Source organism: Chelon labrosus, assembly GCF_963514085.1.
Source record: "Chelon labrosus genome assembly, chromosome: 4".
Lineage (NCBI taxonomy): Eukaryota > Metazoa > Chordata > Actinopteri > Mugiliformes > Mugilidae > Chelon > Chelon labrosus.
Window position 1 is genome coordinate 979171 of NC_140340.1, and position 14595 is coordinate 993765.

Consider the following 14595-nt stretch of genomic DNA (forward strand, 5'->3'; position numbering starts at 1 on the left):
TCTACTCTGCAGGTGTCAGCAGAGACGTCTGATAGAGAAGGCAAATGAAGAATCCAGATTTCATGCAAACACTAGAAACCAGAAGACAATACACGATGAAGGACTCTTGAAGGACATTAGAGACAGAACAGAGACAGAAAACACGACTAAACCGACTGGAACAGTTCTCACTGAGGGGGTCAATGTTGGGGCCAGATCATTTCAAGCTCATTTGGGAGGTTTTGATTTTATTTTTATTTGTGGGTACCCTCTCTAGAAGACAGTGTCTCCTCTATCGTCCTATCAGTGACTACATTCATACTATCCAGATGTTGGTGGCTGCTGCAGTTTGTGATGGGCTACACTAGTGGAATCAGTGTAGGAGGTTATGAAGAACTAAACAAGATATTAATCTTATACTTTGAGCAACTTCTGAACAGGAAACCATCAGCTGTATCTGGCAACACCTGGAGGAGCAGGAAGGTTCCTCTGACGTTCCTCTACCACATCAACAATATGCAAATGAAGGATGACGCTGAAATGGTTAAAAAAAGGTTAAATCAAAACAGAAACATCAGACGTGTCTCAGTGGAGGTGAAGTTAAATGCATTCACCACCTCATCCATTGGGATCATTTAAGGAACATAGACGCTATAACCTACGTACGTAACCTACTCCAGTACGAGTCATTTCTACTTCTACCTCGTCAGTCTCTCTCTGTAACATCTCCACCCAAACACTAGAGGGCGCTGTGTCGTTTTTACCAGTCGGGTTCATTTTTGTTTCTACTTCCTGCTTCACTTTCACCAATGGAGACTGAAGACCAGTCGTAGAAATGTTTGTATGTTTGACATGGACATGACATCACGAGTATTCCTGAACATTTTTACAGTATTTCTAGTAACTTACACACACGGTCAAAATGTAAAAAGACAAGACCCACTACGACATAAAGGGAAGGGGGGTGACCACTGGTCGTCAGTGTGTTGCAGCATTATGGAAGTCAGTCTCTGTCTTGATGAGGAATACCTCTGGTTACCCTGCAGAGAGCATGATTTTATTGCTGTATTTTATTATAATGTTTTGCTGATCCTTTCAAAGAATATCTCATTTTTCCAAGTTTGAGAAAGTAAAGTTCATCTTTGACCCAATGTGTAAATGTTGGGGGTTTGTAGTCCTTCCTCTGGACCAGAATCAGACGTCTAGAGTTAGTCCTAGTTAGACCCAACTGGTCAGAAGTAACACCAAACAACCCAACTAAGGGGCGTGGTGATATTGGCCGTCCCACAAAGCCTGACTTCAAATATGGATATCGAGCAGTCACCTAATTTAGGTCAAGACCAGAACCAGTGGGTATGTGACTCTGGGTTGAACTTACATCGGTCACATAATGAATCTACATCAGACAACCAGTTAGACAAGCTGAGCTCAGTCTGGTGGATGTGATGGATGACCTTTAATAATAACCCATGGCTTGCACAGCTCAAAGCTACCAACCAGGATTCCTCAGTGATGGATTCCCAAAACTCACTGTGATTTTATAACAGAATAGAAGACGTTTGTATCGCTGAACCTCCTCAGTTAACCTTTCCTCCATGTGTTCCATCTTTATTGATCCAAAACAATCACTTAGAGAATCATGGAGATGGAGAAGCAGCTAGAAATACTAAAGAGAAAACAAGAGGACCAATCACAGCTCTTGGTCTGTTGGTCTACGTATGGTCTGGGCTGTCGCCGTAGCTACGCCATCCAGTTTCCCTGTAGGTCAGTCCTGGTCCACATCTCTGGTCGTGTCTCCTTGGACTCATCCTGCTCTGCTGCAGAGTTTTCTGCATTAAATGTAAAATAAATAATCATTCCTCTCCTCAGGGCTGGTTGTGAATATTCTGAAAGGTTTAAAGTGGGAGTTGGTGGGGGGGTGGAGAGGTGGGGGGGGTTGGCCAGCTGTCAGCCAGGCCTGTAATGACCTGTTTGCTTCTTTCATTAAGCGTCACTTTAGACTGTCAGGAATGATTCGTCTGACACAAAGTGCAGGTCAGATTAATGGTCTCTGTGATCATCTGGTCATTCAGGTCTGATTAGAAGACCCTCTCCTCTGCTCCCCGATAAAAACACACTGCTGGGTTTCTGTTATTACGGTCTACTTTCTGTGGCGCGAGTGTTATGGTGTCATAAATGATGCTCGCCTCAGTCCTGCAGTCTGCAACGAAACGATAAAAAGGAACGAGAGATAGAAAACAAAAGAGAGAGAGAGGGAGATGGATGGATGGATGGATGGAGAGAAAGGATGGAGGTGATCATGAGAGAGAGAACCACAGGAGGAAAGGAAGCTGATGACCAGATGATTCATGACAGGTGAGCTCAGTCCAGAGACCTCTGGGGTCACCACGGACCATAATGGAAGGAGAGGACAGGACCGAGACAAAATGAGACGGAGCAGAACAAAGAGAAAGAGAAAAGACGATGTGATTGGAGGAGAAGGACGGGGAGTTCACAGGAAGCAGAGGGAACACAGGTGAGGGTCAGATGTTCCAGTCTGGAGGTCGAGCAGGAACTTTAAATAGATTTAGGATCATACCGTGGTCCGGACTGAAATATCACAACTAGTATGAGATTAAATGAAATGAGCTGTTTGACGCAGAGAGAAGATGAATCCTAGTCTGGAGAACAGATGTTCTGGAGTCTCTCTGCTGGGAACTGATTCTGCTCCAGCATCTAGTCGTAGCTCCACGTCTAGATCTTAGACCTGACATTCAGACGTGAAGGAGTCATGAGAAACTGCAGCAATCCTGCAGCTTCAAGATTTATTCTCCTTTCAGATATTTCTGCGTAAAAATGACTGAGAACATCAGCGGTGTCCTCCAGGCTGCTGTAGACGACTGATCAGCAGTTACCGGAAATGTTCAGCTGACGTTATCAACAATATTTCTGTCCCACGTCTCCATCAGGCGTAGCTGGACCTGGACCGGTGTAAATATTAACTCCTGAACGTTTGGCTGCTTATCGAGCTGGAGCGACCGGCCTCAGAGGAGGAACCCCCTCAGCCCTGCAGTGATCCAGAACCATGTACGGGTCAAAGATGAACCGACACAAACTTCAACATTTACTGCAGCTTTTTCTTTTATTCGTTGGTGAATGTTGTTGCTGAGCTCGTCATCTCAGCTGCTATTGAGCGTGTTGCCGTGATATTTGGTGAAGGAGGCGTTAGCAGCACAATGATCCAAGTCCCTGCAAAGCTACTGACGTTCCTGGCATTTTGCTAGCAAAGAGGAATGGAGTCGGGCCATGAACAGCTGTTACACAGCCCAGCCCCATGAGGAGGTCGGGGCGGATGGGCGGGTCCACCACACATTATAATTTACCACTGGAGACCAGCGGCTCATGTCCAATGTCTCAGTAATCTTTCCTTTAACCGTTGACCTTCATCACATTAATCATATCTGTTTTACCGTAACCATGACAACGAAGGTCTTATATTTTAACACAAGGCCCGATATTTATTTATAAGAAGCAAACATGTGACCTCTATGCTCCTTCAGAATAACTTCAATAAACGTTAAAAATAAATGTTTTCTATGTGACCTTATATACAGAACTGCATTTCCCAAGTGCCCCAGGAGGCGAGGACACACAATCTTTATACGCTTTTTTTTCTTTATTTTCTTTTATAATTCCACTTTATGTCTGGGTGATTTATGTCAGCCCCAAACAACCTGACCTCACACAATCTGGGAATGAAGACGACTCCGAGGGAAACTATCCTGAGGAGGAACAGTGACCGATGGAGGCGATACGGAGACGGAGAGAGGTGCCCCGACTCATCAGAGAGCCCATTATCTGTGTGGAGGAGGAACAGGAGCTGAACGCCGCCTCCCTCTGAGCTGCTGCTGGACAGTAACAGGTCGAGGAGAAGGTCGCAGCAGACGTGTCATTAAGAGGAGATGATGGGCGGCTGATCGTCCCTCGTACCCGTCGCTATGAAAGCTACGAGCTACGCTGGCGTTACACAGGACTTCACTCAGATCACCTGTCAAACTGAGACGGGGGGAAACATGTGGACTCAATCCACTCTGATGAAGCCAGCGTTTAGAAGAGATACTTCCTGTTGGGATGGAAATAAGTTCATCAATCGGCCAATCGGATCGTGTAGGCGGGGCTTAATGTGGTGATGGACAGGAGAGTGACAGTGGTCTAGATTAGACTGTCGGCCGTCTGAGAAGCAAGATGTTGAGAGACGTTGACAGGAAATGGCTCTGATTGGCTGGAGGACTGTCCAGTCAGGAGCAGATTTAACTATTTTATTCAACTTAAACATGGCAGACTAAAGTCCTGTTAACCTGAGTTTAACCTGACGACCTCCAGTGATAAAGTCAGAGGTCGTCTGGGGTTTTAATCTGTGTGAATCACTTGTGATTTTCAGATTTAGAAACTTCATTTGTCCCCAGAGCAGACAATAAAGACATGAGACGACATAAGAATAAATATATATCTAAAATAAATGACAAACACAAACCTGGTGATGAGTAGTTCAAATGACTGAATATTATATACAATATATACATTAGAGTGCAACATAGGCAGTGAGGTCGGTAAAGTACGGTGTGCAGAAATACCAGTGAGGTGTTCACTTCATGAAGTCATCAAGTAATCACCAGTGATCATGGTCTACTTGTCTCTCCAGACAATGAACAAACATCACGATGTCGTTTTCCACCAAGCTCCTTCTTCTACTTGTCCACCTTGTCCTCATGGACCTCGTTGGTTGATCTCCAGTAGCAGGTGACGACACAGACGGAGCTGATTTGTAATAACTTTGTAAAGAGATTCACCACAAAAGTTATGAACTTCAAACCTTCACAGATATGTCTGTGAAGGTTCTTAGTCATCCAGGTCATGGTTTATCCAACAAAGGTTCAAAAAAGGCAACTGGACTTGTAGAGTTTTTTTGAGAAGACGTTTTTTGAGAAGACGTTTCACCACTCATCCGAGTAGCTTCTTCAGCTTCTTGCACCAGTTTCTGGTTATTAGCATAACAAGCAAGTTTTTTCAGGAGGAGTTCCTATTTAAACCTCAGACTTCCCACCAGTCCCCTAGAACTGAAGAAGCTACTCGGATGAGTGGTGAAACGTCTTCTCAAAAAAACTCCAGTCCAGTTGCCTTTTTGAACCTTTGTTGGATAAACTTTCACAGAGTTAAAGTGTGAACGAGAGCTACGTAGCTCATCTGCTTTTCCCTCAGGCCATGGTCTTATCAGTCACCCCACATAATTACATGAATATAATATCAAAGTGTGCACCACTATGAAAGCCTCAAAGAAGAAGAGGACAGTTGTGATCTCAGGACGGTCGCCATGGATCAGCAGGATGACCAAGACCTTAATGTTCACCTCCTGGACGGGGATGAGGACGGGATGACAGAGAACCCCGGTCAATGAAGAGAAACTCAGTCCTCGCCCTGAAGAACCCTCATCAGCGTCGTCTCGTCCTGATTAGGCTGCAGGAACGTTGCGCTGTGCAGTGGAGCGTCCTGCAGCCGACCGAGCCCAATAGCTTCCTGAAACGGGAGCGAAGCAAATAAAAGCAGCTGCAGACTAATGGACGCGTTAAATGATGGTGGATGCCACCGCTTACAGTTGAATTCTTCTGCAGTGAGAGTCGTTCATCGTTACTGAGCCACAGCAGAGATCTACTGTGTAAACTGACTGTGATGATCAGCGCTGTGGACACAGAGGACAGGTTCACGTCTGTTAATGTATTACTGGTTATTTCACCTCCAGCAGATTCACAACAAACTTGTGTAAAAACTAATTTAAATACACTGTGCATTGTTTTCAGACATTTCTGTGAACTGTTAAATATATATTCTATAGGTCATCATAGTCATTTAATTGTGTTTAATTGTAAAACTGAGGACAATAAAAGACAACACGTGAACCTGCAACGTTAGACTAAATAGAAAAATACATAAATATCCAAACATTACACTAATATTGAAGGAAATTATATTTTAAGATGATGTTTTATTCTTTTAAATAACCCCTACATTTTAAATATCTGCTAGAAAATGTGTCATAAAAATGCATTCCAACTATTTTACCATAACATAATGTGAAAAGTATAAAGGAACTTGTCGGTTGATATTCTTAAAGTAAACTTTTCAAAATGAGTAAAAACCTCCCTGCAACAAAACAACAACTAGAAAGTCCATTGAGGCGAAGGCGGCCATTTTGGAAACGTCTGCCAAAAGCTAGCGGCTGCAGTACCCGTATAAATCCAGCAGGGGGCAGATGATGAGGAACAAACAGGTTTTTGAGGGAGGTGTTGATGATGCAGGAGGAGCAGAGGTCTGAGAAACTCATGGATCAGATGAGAAACATTTCATTTGAAGATAAAATAATAAAAGTTTCTTTTCAGCCTGACTTTAAGATTTCTGTTAACGTAAAGGCTGGATGCTAGTTGACGTTTGCTGAGCCCTGATGGAAGCAGAGTGATCTGACCAGAATGACTCAAAGGGCGAGGGAACGAGATGATGCATGACCCAGAGAAGACATCAGGGAAAGTGAGCTTCCTCCCTGTATTTGTAGAACCCCAACTCCCCCCAACGTCACCCGGCCTCTGGATGTGCCAGCGTCTATCAAAGACTCTGCCTGTTTCTACGCCCGTCAGATCAATGGGTGTCGTGACGAGGAGACGGTTTGTCAACACACAGATGGTGTGAAAGGAGCAGAAGAAGAAGAAGAACGTTGAGTAACAAGGTGTGTAGCAGCAGAAAAGAATATTTAATGAACTGAAGGAGAAGTGAACTGAAGTTGTAAAGAGACGTAGGAGGTTAGAAAATGAGTTAAAGTCTTGTTGAGGCTAAAGCACATATCTTTTAATTTGACTAATGTCCCTTCAGACAGAAGCTAAAGCAGCGTCGTGATATTCTCAATATTCTACCGTTTACTTGGTGAGTTAGCAAATAAATTAAAGTCAAACCTTTCCTGATCAAAGCGGACGTTATCTCAAATATTAAAACCACAGAACAAAGAGAGGGAAGTGATTTTTATCAGAGTGTTCAATCTGGATCTGATTAATAGATGTCCAGGTGTTTGTCCTGGACCAGGGGACGTCATCACGGAGCAGTTTTCTGATCTTTGCTCAAAAGCTGCTGAAGATAATCTTCAAGCTCAGAGATAAGACGACGTGATCCTGAGACTGTGACTGGCCTCAAAGAAATATTACAGCAAAGAGTGAGTTTAAAACTCCCCCAGGGCTCTTTAAGTCGATTTGTCCACCTGTTATATGTATAGAAATATATATCTATAGATACAGTATATATAGATATATATTTACAATGCAAAGATGTGAATGTGAAGGTTTTGGGTAAAAAGTTTGTATAAATCCTTTATGACCTTTGTTGACGCTGCATTACAGACTATAGGGGCTTTAATAATTTATTACAAACAATACAACATTATTAAAGAAAACAATCAGACTCTCTGCTAATAGATTAGTGTTAAATAAAGCAGCAACCACACAATAACTAACTAACCTGTCCAGTGAACGTCCCTGCGTCCAAGCATGGTGTGAACAGTGTTAACCCTAATCACCTACAGCCAGATAGAGGCAGGATGTAGTCATGATGATGGGGGGGGTGGGTTCTCTTTCCACTGGAGCGCTTCACTCAAGTGCAATAACGATAAAACGGGTTGAACAGATTTTCCAAATTGCCTTTTCTTACTCTTGACCACTCAAGTGGACAGTTAATCATGTGAGCCAACATATGGCCTCTCAGCTTTACAGTCTCCTGGTGTTAGAGACCTGTTAAATATAAACCAGGACAGGAGGAAAGATCCAGCTGCTGCAGAGGCTGCTCAGGAAATCTGTTCCTATTGTTGGTTCACGATTAACAACCTCGACCACAGCAGCAGCAGTAGTACTAGTAGTAGTAGTAGTAGTAGTACTAGTAGTAGTAGTACTAGTAGTAGTAGTAGTAGTCTATGCATCCTCAAACTGGATCCTGAAGGATACCACTGGTACTGTAGTATTTATTAATGATGGAGGCATAATAATACAGTAATATATATAATTATAATATGATAGTAGTATATCTGTTATATATGATCTAATATGAGAGCAGCAGATTAATATGTTCTATAATATAGCAGTATATGTGGATGTAAAGCAATAAAATGCAACATAATTAAATGGATGAGTTGGGGTTTTGTATTTTGCTCAATTATAATGATAGAAATAGTATTTTCAATAATAATACTATGTTTAGGATAATGGTGTAATAGTTTTTTAAAGTTTTTTAAGAAATAAAACATAAGTGACAAAAGATTTATCTAAAGAGAGACAGCGATGAAATAAAACAAATATTACAACAATTACTTTTTTAAAGTGAATGCTGCGTTCAAGTGGCATCGGTATAATCGGAAAAACAACATTATAGCTGAAGCAAATCATTAAAATACTCCATCATGTCGGAAAACAACAGGTCAACTGGGTCATGATTCTGGTAGTAGCTGCCCATTACCCAGGATGTTACACAGAAACCACAGAAACATAAAAGGTCGGAAAAACGACTAAACAAACAACATGGCGGCGGCGGTGATGTGGGACTTTTTAAAAGTTTCCGAGGATGACTTTTCTGTGGCTGTTTGTAATAAATGTTTAAAGAAAGAGCCACGAGGTGAAAAAGTCAGCACCAGCTTTAATACCTCTAACATGAAAAGTCATTTGAAACATAGCCATCGATTCGATGGGGTTTTGAAGGCGTATGAGGACGCCAGCGCGGCTAAAGAAGGTAGCAAACTAGCTGGAAAGAAGACACCTGGATTTGGACCAATTGGTGAGGCTTTCGAAAAATCCAAGAAATTTGCCAGAGATGAGACAAGGGCTGAAGCTATTGGAGATTTGATCATGGAAATAGAGCACATGTTTGCTTTCTAATGGTTTTTCATGTGAAAGAAAAAAAAAAAATATATATATATACACTATATTACCAAAAGTATTCGCTCACCTGCCTTTACTCATTCTATGAACTGAAGTGCCATCCCATTCCTAACTCATAGAATTCAATATGATGTCGGTCCACCTTTTGCAGCTATTACAGCTTCAACTCTTCTGGGAAGACTGTGCAGGCCAGTCAAGTTCATCCACACCAGACTCTGTCATCCACGTCTTTATGGACCTTGCTTTGTGCACTGGTGCACAGTCATGTTGGAAGAGGAAGGGGCCCGCTCCAAACTGTTCCCACAAGGTTGGGAGCATGGAATTGTCCAAAATGTTTTGGTATCCTGAAGCATTCAATGTTCCTTTCACTGGAACTAAGGGGCCAAGCCCAGCTCCTGAAAAACAACCCCATACCATAATTCCTCCTCCACCAAATTTCACAGTTGGCACAATGCAATCTGAAATGTACCGTTCTCCTGGCAACCTCCAAACCCAGACTCGTCCATCAGATTGCCAGATGGAAAAGCGTGATTCATCACTCCAGAGAACGCGTCTCCACTGCTCCAGAGGCCAGTGGCGGCGTGCTTTACACCATTGCATCCGACGCCTTGCATTGCACTTGGTGATGTGTGGCTTGGCTGCAGCTGCTCGGCCATGGAAACCCATTCCATGAAGCTCTCTGCGTACTGTACTTGGGCTAATCTGAAGGTCACATGAAGTTTGTAGCTCTGTAGCAATTGACTGTGCAGAAAGTCGGCGACCTCTTTGCACTATGCGCTTCAGCATCCGCTGACCCCTCTCCATCACTTTACGTGGCCTACCACTTCGTGGCTGAGTTGCTGTTTTTCCCAAACGCTTCCATTTTGTTATAATAGAGCTGACAGTTGACTGTGGAATATTTAGGAGCGAGGAAATTTCACGACTGGATTTGTTGCACAAGTGGCATCCTATGACAGTTCCACGCTGGAATTCACTGAGCTCCTGAGAGCGGCCCATTCTTTCACAAATGTCTTGTTTCACAGTCTGCATGCCTGAGTGCTTGAATTTATACACCTGGGGCCAGGCCAAGTGATTAGAACACCTGATTCTGATCATTTGAATGGGTGAGCGAATACTTTTGGTAATATAGTGTATGTCTTCATTTTAAGATTCAAATCAGTTTTCGATTTTGTTTATAGAATTGATGTCATGATATATCACTTTTGCTCATTAGTCTTCCTCATCTTCAGGTATGTTATCGGTATTGGCCTTTGGAAGCGGAAAGTTATCGGTTATCGGTTTTTTAAAAAAGTTAACGTGCATCCCTACTACAGTAATAACAACAGTAATAATAACAAAGGGCTCCATCATTGACTGGTGTCAGATTCTTCTGTGTCTCTCTGTTAAACCAGAATGAACTCATCTCCTCCATCGCTGATGGCAGTCGTCCTGTGTGTCTGATTAGTTTAGTATATGAGTTATCAGCCGGGACCTCCCATCACAGTGTCATTAAATTAAATGGACGGCACCTCCACAAGCCTCAGCAGTAAATTCTGGTAAACCAGACCCCCTCAACCCCTGCTGCCACTGAAACTCACCGACACTGGACTACTGTAGTGTCCAGAGATATAAAACAGTAGAGTAGAGGAGATTAGCTGTAGTTAGCTTAGATTAATGTTCAGATATTAAATATAAGTCAACAAGCAGCCGTTTGTGAGTTTTAACCTTTTTGACCAAAGGAAGACGCTCTAATATTAATAAAATAATAAGAATAAAAACAAAGACAAGCTCCTCATGATCAGATATAACAGTCTGGACTGAGCCGTGATCTCGTCTCACAGTGTGAAGGGCGTCGGCTTTACAACGTTGTGTTTGTGGGTCGTAATTACAGGCCGACGGGGCTCATGTATCCTGGGAGGCATTAGTACGTCGTTACTGATCTCTAAAAAAAAACACAACAAGATGAATCTGGATTAGTTGTGTTTGTAGAAGACTTTTCCTCCAAGTGTTCAGCTCTAAATGTCTGGTTTTTATCAGGAACATCTGGTGGTGGAGGCCACCGGAAGGTCACATGACTCACCTGGACCTGGACCTGGACCTGGAGGAACCTGGAGGAACCTGGTTCTCTGATGATCCATTACTGTCCAGACTCAAGGTGTTCAGACTGTGCTGTAAACTGAGTGAACAGAGAGTAGAAGTCTCAGTGCATCATGGGAAGTCCCCCAGCAGCCTCGGCCTATAGCAGCATCACTAAAGCATGGTCATGATGTTCTATCATTAAAGATTTATTTTCATATAAAGGTGTTAAAGCATCTTTCCAGACCATCTGAGCTCCTCCAGTGAATAATGAACGACCTCCTTCTAGTTACAGCAGCATCAGATAAACATCTACTGTGATAACGTTTATTTCCAGTTGCTGTAAATTCAGTTTATGAGTAAATAAAACCTTCAGCTTCTATGAACCAGATCCAAGGTGTGATTAAAACAACGAGCTGATCTGTTTCCATCCTGAGGAAAGCCAAATGAATGTAATCATGAAGAAATGATTCACTAGAAGAGATCTAATAGTATATTTATTTATTTATTTATTTATTTATTTATAGCATCATTGATCTGACCCCCTAGACATCAAACTGGGCTCTATGTGGTCCCTGAGCTAAAATGAGTTTAAGACGGTCCTAGAGAAGCTACAGCTCTGGCTCCTGGCCTCAGCTCTGTCAACAGATCAATGACGTTATTGAGAAAAACTCAAACTCTACATGGTCTCCTCAGCAGCCAGCTGTACACATCAGAGCTCTGTAGGTGAGAGCTGGACGGGTTCCGTCCCATCTCTTTGGCCCTCTTCATTTACTTCACATTAACATCCATCCTGAGTGATCTGGTCTCTAGAGTCCAGGTTAAACAGGTCCAGGTGTGAACACCGATCTGGTCTCTAGAGTCCAGATTAAACAGGTCCAGGTGTGAACACTGATCTGGTCTCTAGAGTACCGGTTAAACAGGTCCAGGTGTGAACACTGATCTGGTCTCTAGAGTCCAGGTTAAACAGGTCCAGGTGTGAACACTGATCTGGTCTCTAGTGTCCAGGTTAAACAGGTCCAGGTGTGAACACTGATCTGGTCTCTAGTGTCCGGGTGTGAACACTGATCTGGTCTCTAGTGTCCAGGTTAAACAGGTCCAGGTGTGAACACTGATCTGGTCTCTAGTGTCCAGGTTAAACAGGTCCAGGTGTGAACACTGATCTGGTCTCTAGAGTCCAGGTTAAACAGGTCCAGGTGTGAACACCGATCTGGTCTCTAGTGTCCAGGTTAAACAGGTCCAGGTGTGAACACCGATCTGGTCTCTAGAGTCCAGGTTAAACGGGTCCAGGTGTGAACACTGATCTGGTCTCTAGTGTCCAGGTTAAACAGGTCCAGGTGTGAACACTGATCTGGTCTCTAGTGTCCAGGTTAAACAGGTCCAGGTGTGAACACTGATCTGGTCTCTAGTGTCCAGGTTAAACAGGTCCAGGTGTGAACACTGATCTGGTCTCTAGTGTCCAGGTTAAACAGGTCCAGGTGTGAACACTGATCTGGTGTCAGTCCACATGTGGAGGTGGTCTGGGACACATGTGACCTCCTTCCTTTGGTAGTGTGAACACACAATGAGTCCTGGGTCACATTAAAGACCACCTACTCAACAGGGCTGATCTGAGGAAGAGGAGTTTAACTCATTCATTCAACCACTAGACAGACGGGTCCCGTCCCGTCTCTCTGGCCCTCTCAGACAGACGGGGACAGGGACAGGACTCGTCCAGCTCTGAGAGCAGAGGCAGAGAAGACGGAGAGCTCTGCAGATAGACTGTGACAGACAGGGAGCTGGCAAGTCGAGGGGGTTGGAGCCTGAACAGGCAAAAATGAGCAATCTATCTGCTCTGCAACAGCTGTTCAACATCTGCTGTGTGCCAATCAGAGCCCTGGGAACACCGGCGCTGCAGAGCCGACGAAGAGGAGGAAGAGGAGGGAGAGGAGTGAAGAAGAATGCTTGAAGACGCCTGATGGGAATGAGAGTGGGATGGAGAGACACTCAGAGAGGGAGGGAGACTGTGAATGAGAAGAGAGAGCAAGAAAGACGTGGAGAGAGTCAGAGAGGGGCAGAGATAAAACCAGGATGAGAGAGGAGACGTCTCCAGAGCAGTAAACTTAATTAAAGAGGCTTTTTTCTTTCTTTCTTTCTTCTCCAGCGTACTGACGATGAACGCTGGATGTGAGGTGAGGAGCTGCCGTGGGCAGGAGGCCCAGGAAGTCAGGAACGAAGCCAGAAAAAGTTCAGCCGACTATGAGGAGCTGAAAGAATTAAAGGAACGTGTAACAGTGATATCTGCAGAGAGGGAGAAGGAGCTGCTGTGTTTTAGGAGTGGTTTAGAGAAGCCTGGAAGTCGGAATGAGGTTCCTCAGCCCGCAACATTTTAGTGGAAGCAGTTTAGGCCTGTGAGGAATTCATTCTACCCTGAGAGGACGAGCTGGGCCTGGATGGTCGTAGGACTATAGAGCTGCAGAGGGCAGAGGTCATCTCTGCCTCTTGACATTTAAAGCAGCTCCAGTTTTGCATAAAAATGACTCAGAACTCCAGCGGTTCTCTGTAGACGACCAGAAACGTTTAGTAGAGAGTTACCAGACTCTGGTTCTTAGTGATCTGACTCCTCAGACAGGACAACATGATGCTGGACTTATGACCAACATGTGGACATGGATGAGTCAGCTTGTGTTTTTTAAACGCAGCCATTCATTGGTCCAGTTTAACTCTTTATTTAACTCTTCAGTCTTATTCTCACAGGATTAGTTTTACCTGAGGACGTCAGGTGATTCAAGAAACGACTCCCCTACGTCTGTGTTTCATGTGACACATCCACACGGGATAAACAAACTTTGTGTTTTACTCTAATTTACTGTCCATGTTTATGTCTCCGCTGCATGTCAGAGGACAGTTTACACTTTCTCTTAAAAATATATTTCTAAAAACAAAACTTGATGAGACTATTGACTGGCCTTAGCAAAAAGTAGTATACTTGAGGTTCATTTTATTAAGTATGCTTGAGTATAAGTATAAGTATAGCAGGTATACTACAGACCAGGGGTGTCAAACTCATTTTAGTTCAGGGGCCACATACAGCTCAGTTTTATGTCAAGGGGGCTGGACCAATAACACGACAGCGTATTTACCTGTAAATATTCAGAACATTATGAAAGTGTTTACGTTTAATGACTGGACGTTTCTGTTTAGTTCTAGGTCTCAGTGTTGTGTTGAGTCCACAACTCTTACTGAATCTGTGTGAACCCTTGGAATAGCGATTACTGTGACTGCAGTTAATGTCTTCAATGTAATTTTTGCAATTCGCAAATTCATTCCGTGGGCCAGATTAGACCCTCTGGCGGGCCGGGTTTGGCCCCCGGGCCGTATGTTTGACACGTATGCTATAGACCATGTACTTGTAGTGTACTAGAAAGTATACTAATTTAATACTTCTTTGGACTAAATTGGAACATTTTTAAGTTTATAAAAGTATACTTAAAGTATACTTTATAAGGTCATTTTAAGTTTACAAAAGTACACTTTCAAGTATACAACAAGTACACTCATCTATGTACTACTAGTGTACTAGGTATATACTTCTAGTCCACATTTTAGTTTATAAAAGTATACTTTATAAACTTAAAAACGT